Below are 8,808 nucleotides of genomic sequence, written 5' to 3' on the forward strand. Positions count from 1 at the left end.
AGCTGCAACTGTCTACTTACTGACTATTCTTTTCCAAATTTCAACTCCTTTTTTTCACTCTACCTGTACATTAACTTCAAAGAAACTGTTCAATCCTTGATTTTTCGATGTTCTGGTTCTCTATCTTAGCTTCGTTTTCTTCTGCATTTAATCTTGAAACTGTGAACCACATTTTCATCTCCCTCTCTCCAATAACCTCAACAGCTTTGTTTCCGTGTCTTTCCCAATACCTGCACTTTGAAGCCTAGTCGTCAACCTGGATTATCTCTTTGACTACGTTCAGGCAAACGGCCACTGCTAAAGGGAATCATATAACTATGGAAGGAAGGGAGAGAACAGATTTATAGTTTCTAGCTTCAGGCAGGTACTTAAATCTTCCTCAAAATCCTTTAAGCTTTTCATCAGTCTCTCTTGTATGCATTATTATTCTAGACTCCCATAACTCTTCTCAGATTCCCTACTCCTATCCTTTGACTCACAGAAGTTGACTGTGCATTAGAATTCATAGAGAAAACAGACTAAACTAGGAGGATTTTTCTCATTTCTCAACCTAACTGTATCCACTCTGCCTTTTCCTTCTCTTCTCACAGGAAGCGGTCATTCTTTCTGTTAAAAAAAATTCCGTCATACTTTGCTATGGATCCCATCATTCCCATTTCCTTAGGGACTTCAGTCCATTGAATATCATGGCTGAATCTCATAACTGGAAGACTTCTATGCCACTCCTTTCAACAAATTTCCATCTCTCCAACCTAAAACAGTTAATAAACCCATAACTCACTTCAATCTTATATATTTTACTAGGCATCACACCATACAATTCTCTCCATTAACAGTCAAGTTTATTCAAAGACTATCTCTCACCTCCTGTTCATGCCATGTACATGTAACTCACTGTGTTTAGAATCCCATCCCTGGAAATTACTGGAACTGCTTTTGCCAATATTGCCCCAAACCTCTAATTGTAAGATTGAGTGATTTATGGTTCTGTTTTTTAAGTTTATGTATTTATGTATTTAGAGAGCAGGGGAGTGGCAGAAAGAGAAGGAGAAAGAGAGGAATCCCAAGCAGACTCCACACTGTCAGTACAGAACCCAATGCAAGGCTTGAACTGTTGAACCTTGAGATCATGACCTGAGCTGAAATCGAATCAAATTCTTAACTGACTGGGCAACCGAGGTACCCCTATGGTTCGTATATAATTAATTTCTGAGTAGTATTTGATAGTACAGTTGACTATTTCATTTTCTTCACATTAAATTGCATTTCTCTCTTGGCCTCTTTTTTTTTTTTTTTTTTAGTTTTTGAATTCTGTTTCTTATCTTCCTTTTTGGACCTGTATCCTCTACTGTACTCTCTATTTCTTTGTTTTCCATGGCTTCGTCTAAAGCCCACTGCCTTCTCAAAAAATATACTGGGTGACAAAGGTGCAGATTTTACCACCTTTTCCATCACCTCACTATTACCATCAACTGCTTCTGTGGTCTCTTCAGCATCAGGAAGGCAAAGCTTGGAATCATGTTCCTGAGAAGACCCAGGGCTATAACAAGGAGATATGAATTGATGACTCACAATACCTGACTCAAACACAAACTTGCTCTTATGCATCATAGCATATCTCCAACTGTTCTAAGATTGCTCCCGTTAACTGCCCAGTGGCACCTCAAATTCAACTGTGTAGGACTGAACTTAAACTCTGTCCTAAATCAATTGTTTCATTTTATCCCCTTTAATAAATGACACTTCAGTTTCACTTGATTTCATAAGCTAAAAATTGGTTGGGAGTGATTTTATATTATTCCAGCTTTCCTCATTCCTACTGTTTCACTAAACCTCGTCAATTTCTAACTGCCTCTTCAGTGAACTTTGTCCGCTCTATATTCAGACTCTATCTTAGCCATCGTAGCTTTGTTTAGCTAAATATCAACTGTATTATTTCAATAGTCTTATAACTAATGTTTCTGTCTCTCATTTAGCTTCTTTTAATTCTCAAATATCTGATTGTTCACACTCTTGTGTGAAATCTTCAAATGTTCTTTATTACTCTTAAGATATAATTTAAACAGTCTTGGGTATTAAAAAAAACCCATGTCTTATTCTATCTTTCCTATGTCACTCTTTACATGCAGCCCCTTTTTGGACCATTCCTTAATGCATGATCTTTGAATTTTCTGTGGCTTTGCACTATAGTCACTTAATGCTTCCTTTCTTTGCTTCAGGAATCACTAGAAACATAATCTCCTCTCAAAAGCATTTTGATAGGCCTTAGCAGTCCACTCCCAACCATACCTATTGAATTCTTTTGTGCTGCCCTTCTCACAACTTGTTCTTACCTGCTAGCATATCACTAATTATACAGTAGTTTTGATAGTTGGGTAACTTTCTATTTAGTTTATGAGGATGTAAGATCTTTGAGGACAGGGGCTATATCTTTTCCTGACTGCCTAACATCTTGCATAGTGCCTATAAGATATAGCTAATACAAAATAAATGATTAATACATGAATTAATTCTAGTGGCTTCCAAATCCAATGAGTTCATAAAAGTACTTTACAAATTTGTAAGGTGAGTGGGATTTTAAAGGTGAGTGGGACTGGCCAGTCATGGATCTGGGGCTCTGATTCTTATCTGCTCTGTGCCATAAACTTATAAATGACACAAACTTTCTCTAATTTCATGTTAGATAGTATGTACTCATATCAGAATGATGTGAACAAGTTTGTTGACTATTAATGAGTTCAATGGGAAAAAAAAGGTAACTTCCCATGTCCAGATAATATAATTTCTTGTCTGGACACGTAGTCAAGTTTCCCACAGAAGGAGCTAGGGAGATATTTATTTTTAGTTTTTTCAGCCTGGAATGGCTTATTCAAGTTAACTCCTGAATCTGCTTTCTGCCAATGGTCACTAGTCATAAAAACTGTTCCACAAAACTCCTTCAGTTTGCAATATTGACTTTCCTGTCCACTAACTTTATTCTGTCTTTTGATTGATCTTATTTGCCCTTTGGATTCAGTACAGTTTTCTTGCTACAAACTTGAACAATAAATACTGTGGTTCTAAATCCCAGTTACATAGCCTCGGGCTTCTTTTTGAGTAAACCTTCCTTGTTTAATCTAGGCCAATGTTTCCCACTATGGCTGTATACTATAAATATCTGGAGAGCTTAAAAAACATAGATTAGCAGTTTCTAGTCTGGACCAATTAGAGAAATCTCTGTATATAGGGTTCAAACATAGGCATTTTTAAAAAAGCCAGACAGGAATATTATGGACAGAGACCCAATGGCCTAACACAGTGACACTTTTGTGTTCTAAAAGCAGGACAAAAGACATCTTCTGTTCTTTGGACTAAGAGTTGAGAAGAGTCTGTAACTCTGGAGGTATAGTTTTCTATAAAGGCAATGTTTTACTAAAGGAATTCACAGATAAAGTAGGAAAAATAGGCTTTAGAATGGTACCATAAATATTTCACAGAAATTACAAGATCATTGATTCAGTTTAACTGTGTTTCAAAACCAACCAAACTTTTGATGTGGCAACAAATTTTTGTAATCATGTATGGACTTTCAGTTCTTGTCCTGATTACAATGATAGGGGATACGTCTAAAATTTTTAGTTTCCAGAGGTACAATTAAGTTTTCTTTCCATTCAAGTTTTAAGTTTCCCCTCATTGAAATTCAATCTAGTAGTAGTAGTAGGAGGAGGAGTAGTACCATACTGTTAAAAAACTATTAGGAACATGTACTCATTGGTTTCCATTAATGGCATTAGTACAATAAAATTTCGTTTCCAGCATTTTTGTTTCTGGGGAGCTCTAAAAGCTGAAAAGCTTAATCTCTGAAAACATTGTTTTTATTTGCAGGACAAAAATGAAATAGGTTTACTTTGAAATTAGAAATTGCTAATCCTATTTCCTAGAGTTGTTAACAGTGAGTCACTGTTTACAATTGGATTATCCACCGAAGCAAGAGCTGCATACCATGTGTGATAGAAATTGAAAAAGCCTCTATGACTAGTGGCCATTGATTTTCTGTTACTGCACAATGGTAAATGTGTCATCTCCTTAACACTATATTCTATAGCTCTATTAAAGTGCACTTCCACGATTAGAAGCACATGGAAGTAAGTCATTGGTGAGGAGAAAATATAAAATACAATTGCAAATTAATGACATGGACTTCACTTTTGGCCACCCCAAAATAATAATTTTTTTTCAAGAATGCATTTTATAAATATGTGCATGTGTTATCAAAGTCATCATGTCATTCTGGGAGATAACTGTTCTTTTTGCGTTGTTCCCATTACTGGGATACCATATGAAACATGAGCTGATCTCCTGGTCCTCATGTTAGGATGGACATGTTATCTTCAATCTTCTGATGTAACAGTATATTACTCAGTGTACTGTAGAGAAACAGAATATGTGTGTGGGTATGCATGTAATGACATCAGTACAATAAAAAATTTTCCCAACATTTAGTTTGTATATCTTCATCTGTATCTATATCTATATGTCTCTATCACTATCTAGCTATCAAATGATTTATTATAAGGAAGCGAGGAATGGGCCCACATGATTATGGAGGCCTGCAAGTCCTAAGAGGCTGGCAAGTCCTAGGGTGATTCAGCAAGCTAGAAACCTGGGATAGCTGGTGGTGTAGTTCTAGTCCAAAGGCCAGCAGAGTCAAGACCTAGGAAAAGTTGATGTTTTAGTTCAAGTCTGAAGGCAGGAAAAAAAACTACCTTCATAATTTTTCCTTATCTGGGTATCATTTGTAATTGGATTCTCTCTCTCTCTCACTCTCTCTACACACACACACGCATGCACACATTTCAAATCCACTTTTTATACACTGAGTTTTGTTTTACTTAACTTTTGACAGTAATAAAATGCTCAGTAGTATATATATGTATTTTTGGGGTCAGGTGGGACCCACTGCAACCTTTAATTCCAAGCACAGTCCCCCTTCCCAGCATTATCATACACATGGTGAAACAGGATGTCAGGGTCTAGGCAGGAACAAAACCCAGACCCAGATATACCTATATCTAAGGAAAACAACAACAACAACAACAACAACAACAGTAAAGCCTTGGACTGCAAGTAATTTGCTCTGCCAGTGTTCCGCAAGACAAGCAAACATTTCTAATAAATTTTAACTTGATAAATGAGTGATGTCTTGCAATGTGAGGAGCATGTAATGCCGAATGTCACATGATCACATTTGAGCCAATGGTTGTTGAAATTCACTTTGGTATATGAGTGCTTTGGATTACAAGCATGTTTCCAGAATGAATTATGCTTGCAAACCAAGGTTTACTGTGTGTGTGTATGTGTGTGTGTGTGTAGAATATGGATGTATATATATGTAGAATAGTGTAAAATTATATACACATATATATTTGTGGAGAAGAAAAAATGATAGTGTGATTTAGGTAGGGCAGAGAGTTAGGTGAGGAGAGCAGGGGTCAGTGCTCCCCCAAATTGTATTCTTTAGAGAGTATGCTGGAGGATGCATGGGTATGAGCGGGATGTGGTAGCCAAGATACTGAGACATGTGCTTGTAGCTGTTCTCTTGATCCTGTCCAAAGGAGTCTGAAATCCTGGGTTCTTTCCAGGACCTGGGCTGGTGTTAGAATGTAGAGTTCTAGTTGACTGTGCCTAGAGGCACAGGCCCTAGAGGCTGGGGTTTTGTATAAGTGACATCTCCAAGATAAGTCAAGGCTTCTGAGAAAGTTATAGTACTGGAGCAAGGGGCTTTGATGCTTGGGGGTGGCAGGTAAAAGACAGGGTGAACTAGAGGGCAGGGCAGCCTCCCTGCTAGAGCTCTTCCTGAGCTGGAGCCTGCTCCAGCTAGAGTCAGAGAAGCAGGAGGCCCAGGCACAGGGCAGGCTGTAAAAGGTGAGGTGAGAAGTACTCGGGCACTTGTCTGCCTGGCTGCTTCCCACACTCACCCTCCTCCTACTAGGGCCGAGGTTCTATCCACCCATTACTCAACACACCTGAGAGGTCTGACCACGAAGCACCATGTTTATTTTTTCTCAGTCTCTTCTGGGAATCTTCTTATGGGGTGCAGGCAGAGAGAGGGCACAAACATCAACTTTGTGTCTGCTGGAGTCCAGACTGGGTTTACCTTGTGCAGTGAATACCAGGGATGAGAAAGAATACCCCTACTTGTTGTTATGGGGATGAAAGTCGATGTCTCACAACTCTAGGGGCTGCAGAGGTCTTGGCTGCCCCTTTACTTGGGCAGTGGAGCCAAATCCTCCTTTGCCCCAACCTTCCTGATCCCCTAAGAGATGATCATTCCCCTGCTCACCATGGGATGAGGATGCCTTGGGGTCAGTGACCCCAACTCCAGAGACTTGAAGCAGCACTGGTGAGTGTCAGCCATGGTGAGTCATGATGGGGCAATCAAAAGAGAGAGGACTTTTTGATAAGTCCTCTCTTGACTGACACCTCTCAAACTTCATCTGATCCACACCTACAGGGTGAAACTTGATTCACCTCTTATTAATTGCTATCAGCATTTCATAGTGACAGATTTGTGGGCGTGGCCTTCCAGTCTCACTCTCCATGGGCTGAAGTTTGTGGGCTGTAGTTGGCTCACGTTGGCCTTGCCATGTTAGGGAGAAAACACTTAGAAGTCCCAGGGTGCAGTGAGGATTCAAATGGTGTCTGGTTGAGTAGGGACTGGGTTTTCCTCATGTAGGCGATGACTTTTTCATCTCTTCCTTCAAGATTATCTTCTCAAGGTAGAAAGTCACCTTACTGGAGCACTGGGTGGCTCAGTCGGTTAAGCATGAGACTTCAGCTCAGGTCATGAGCTCATGATTCTTGGGTTCGAGCCTTGTGTTGGGGTCTGTGCTGACAGCTCAGAGCCTGGAGCCTGCTTCGAATTCTGTGTCTCCCTTTCTCTCTGCCCTTTGCCCACTCACAATCTGTCTCTCTCTTTCTTAAATATAAACATTGATTTTTTTTTTTTTTAAAGTCACCTTATTGAGTTCCTGTCTCTGTTCATCCCTGGGAGCCTTCATCTCTTCTCTGGAGTTATCATCTTCCTCTGCCTCTTTCTGTGATGCCTCTGTTTCTTTAATTCTCCACAGTGACCAACAACAGAGGGCATGACTAATAATCAGTTCAGTCTTGGTGGGCATTGGAGTTGGGGGCAGGGCTGCAAGGAGCTTGGATGACTCGATGATGAGGTCCTCAATGAAAGGCTTGTTCTGAGGGCTGCCTTCGTGGATTCTCTCTGCTTGTGGGTGGGTGGCTGCTTGTACGTGTTGGAATCTGAGTAGGATGATGATGGAAATGGGCCAAGCCTGTCTGGGGTAGGGAGATCACAGTGATTCTTGTGGCTGAAGCCTGGGAGATGATTCTAGGGGTCTGGCTCTCCACCCACACCTCTGGGGATGGTGGAGAGATGTGGATATGGGTGACAGTGAGCTCTTGGCTTCTGAGCAGTTCCATGTGTTCCAGGAGGTAATAGGGACAGTGGGCTTGTAGATTATGATGAGGACAGGCTATTCCAGGTCCAGGATGGTTTTGTCCTTGGGGTTGGCAGTCAAGTCCTTATAGCGCAGCACCTTACTGTCCATAGTGTTTGTGTTCTAGCTCTATTATTCCAACTGATGTTAGAATAAATGCATAACTAATAAAATATTTTTAAAAGTCCATCCGTGTATTATGTAAAATAAGCCAGGTTACCACCAGCAGGTTGCGATTAATAGTTTGTGAAAATTATTGTTAAAGAACTATAATACCAACCATAATTTGAAACGATTAAAGACATTGTTTTTTTTAAAAAAATAAATGTTTTATTTTGTAAATGCCTAAAAGTAGGCTACATGTGGGATTTTGTAAACTAGATGCTACATAGTAAGAACAATGGGCAGTAAATTTGATTGATAGTATTAACATTGCTATATAGATAATTTAGGTCTAAATATATGAACATTGATGTATGTATAGATAAATTTAATGTCATATATAATATATGACATAATGTATTATATGAGCTGGCAAACATTTATTGAAATTAAAAAAATGTAACAGATGATACGTAAACATGAATTGGAGACATGCAACCAGTTTTTCCTACAACTCAGTTAATAGCCCTGAACAACCCATAGTGCTTATACTCCAGGAGGTAAAATCTGTGCATCAACATCAAAATTTGACTGCTTTTATGAATCAATGATTTCATATTTTTTGAAGACTCTCCATTTTTCGCCTTGATCTCTTGAGATACAGTTGTTTATTTAGTTGTGGCATGGTGGGAGCAGGACCAAACAGTAAATTGGGAAATCAAGAGAACTGCGGCAGAGCCAATACAAGCAGATTTAGGTATACTAATTAGTGGTTTTCAAGAATGTTACACATAGATGTATTTTCCTGGGAAAGCTTCAGCTAAAAACCAAACCAGACATAGATAGCTGAGTTGGCAAAGAGAGACTTTGCAGACTGCCGACTCAGTGTTACATTACTTCACAGTTGTTCACTATGAACTTGAGGGCAAACAGGACTCCTTCAGTTTCTGCTTATGAGGACAAAGGGAAAACCGTCTGTTTTAAGTAGGATGTGGCTTATAGAAGCATCTTATTAAAATGACATTCTCCCTGTGGGCATATGTATTAAGAACCAGTTCACCCAGCCTAAAATCAATTACTTCTGCCTATGGCAAAGAAAGTCTGAGTTAAACATAATTCTCAGAGGTAGTTAGCATTCCATTGAAGGTTATTGCTTCCATCCAAGAGAGGAGTTACCCAATTTAATCAATTCTCTGAGTGTTAAACCTCATATAGT

At 39.3% G+C, this 8,808-nt stretch overlaps 1 pseudogene; it reads right to left on the reverse strand.

Moving 5' to 3' along the window:
- Positions 1-251: 251 nt before the first annotated feature.
- On the reverse strand, positions 252-7,601 carry LOC124509959 (dematin-like; annotated as a pseudogene).
- Between the last annotated feature and the right edge of the window lie 1,207 nt (positions 7,602-8,808).

Source organism: Lynx rufus, unplaced genomic scaffold, assembly GCF_022079265.1.
Source record: "Lynx rufus isolate CCGP_SWC_20201006 ecotype Redwood Valley unplaced genomic scaffold, mLynRuf1.p SCAF_1, whole genome shotgun sequence".
In the NCBI taxonomy this organism is placed as follows: Eukaryota; Metazoa; Chordata; class Mammalia; order Carnivora; family Felidae; genus Lynx; species Lynx rufus.